Here is a 2477-nt window from a genome sequence, read left to right on the forward strand (position 1 = left end):
ATATGTATGTAGTAAGTGCAGGAGGTACGCATGTGTGAGACGCTGAAACTTCTTTACTGCTGATGTCCGGTYTTATCTAGAACTCGGCTYCGACATCTAAGAGYTTYGMGGTTCAACAGACTGAWGTTGAAGAATTAGACAYCGATTCACTACTAAACTTGCTATCAAACTTCGCAAATRGCGTTGCCATTCTGTTCGACATGAACTTTCGCTCGTATTAGTAAACCTCCATCTGGCATTTGTGGACAGATAATGTACAACTTTTTCCYCACAATAATGCGCCGTCAGACTCTAGAATGATGGTGACTGACTATTTGGACAAACAKGAAACGAKGATTCGGCGCTTAGCCGTCGTATAMGCTAGATTTGSGCCCCCATGACATTTTTTGTTTTCGAAACTAAAAAATTTACTTCGGGGAACGCTCAGTTGTACTGTAATATAATACATCAACCCCAGCGCTTGTTCTCTCTAACTATGCGAACTCACTTAAGTTCAAGGAGATTACATGAACAATTTATTCGGAAATCGAAGAGTTGCCTTGGCTAATAATTTAATTAAAATTTTGTTTGTCTAACTTTTCAAATAAAAAACTTTTCCTCACAAGAGTTTGACTTTGATCAATCGGTTTATATGGAATAATGCTTGCTCTATCTGTTAGTATAATGTAAACTGAAAATAATGAAATCTAAGCAGAATTGCGAAACCTCAAAACAACTACTCTCCGATTAGAAAAACCTCATCGCTGTCATAACAAGCGCAGAACTAACGGAAGCCGTAACTGTTACACGAGACAAGAGGGTAATATATAGTAACAACAAGTCAAAATATGATATCAAAAACACGATGCATTTTATTGAATGATTTGTATCGCTTGACTTATCTAAAGTACTCATAGCTGCCATGCTATTATTAGATACTCATTGACATTCCTGCTCATTCACTTCAACACAACCGAGTTGATTAAAAATAAATATCAGAAGCACACACTCACAGAAATTTGTTTAGTATACCTGCATGCCTACTTAAAGCAGTGGGCGGAGCGACTGTGGTGTAGGAAATTTTTTTGTTTTTTCCTCATTGGGTGTTTAATTAGAGAGAGTAAAAGACGCACACTTATCATACATTTACTTGGRCTTTCCCTCACACTGGCTGAAGTGGGTTAATTTTTTTTTTTGGTAAGTCTGAGATTTCTACTGGCTTTGTACAGCTAATTGCTGAGGGTGTTTTCTGTTGATTGCCTTTATTTTTGTTTTTTATACAAAATAWGACAAATAAACATCCTCAAGACTACGGTCCAGGAATTGTAGTTATATAGTACAACTGCAGCATGTATTTTTATTGAATTATTATATATTTTGAGAATACTTAACATTTTTATTGGAGAAAACCCCCTTTATTGCCGTAAGTGACAACTTCATTGATGACAGGACCGACGTTTCATTGCCCGACCAAGAAGAAGTTTGAATAACAATTACCCGTCTTAAGAGCAACAAAACGGCAGGGATCGATGGATTGCCGACCTAGCTGTTCAAATATGGTGGCGAAGAACTAATAAGAAGCATGCATMAATTTTTTTTATAGAATATGTTTAAATGAAAACTTGCCCCCAGATTTCAATTTAAGTATGCTCTGCCCAATCCACAAAAATAGAGGCCCCACAATTTACGTGGGGTAAGATTCTATCGAGCGTACTGTGTGAAAGATTAAGTCAACAAACTGATTGAATCTTATCAGTGTGGTTTCGGGCCTGAAAAATCACCAACTGACCAGATATTTACCATGCGCCAAATCTTGGGAAATACCGRTGAAAATAGAAAGAAGCACACCGCCTCTTCGTTTTAAAGCTGCTTTGGATAACACGAAAATATTATGTATTTATGGTACTATGTCTGCACTTGGTATCCACGAAAAGCTAATTCGGCTATGTAAGCTGACATTGAGCAATACCAAAAGCTTCGTCTGGATCGGAAAYGAGCCCTCCGAGCTCAGCAACAACGTCAGCCTCTAAATCCAACCCATAATAACTCTTGCCTCTCACAATGAACCAAGAACAAATTCTAAAAGTCATTCTGACATCTGATAAGTCGGTGTTCCCAGTTTTCGAGAGAAGRTTCTACGGAAGCTATACGACGACATAGACATAATTCAGCGTATTAAGGGATAGCGGCTACGCTGGCTAAGTCATGTCGTACGAATGAATGAAAACACTCCAGCTCTGTGAGTATTCGTTGCAGTGCGCGCCGGTGGAAACAGAGGAAGAGGAAGACCTCCACTCCGTTGGACAGCTTTCCATTTTCCAGTCCACTTACACTTGAGTGTGGTTATATTATCACCGAGTGTGGTTTTTAGTTTTCCCCTTGTATTTGAGAAACGAGGGCAATAATAGTATAAGTTCAGAGCCTTCTATATACTCTGTACACGTTGGACAGGACGGACTTAAGTCATTGTGGAATCTGAAAAGGTAGCTTCTAAAGCA

This window comes from Bactrocera latifrons, unplaced genomic scaffold (assembly GCF_001853355.1).
Source record: "Bactrocera latifrons isolate USDA-ARS-PBARC rearing strain unplaced genomic scaffold, ASM185335v1 scaffold_254, whole genome shotgun sequence".
Taxonomy (NCBI): Eukaryota; Metazoa; Arthropoda; class Insecta; order Diptera; family Tephritidae; genus Bactrocera; species Bactrocera latifrons.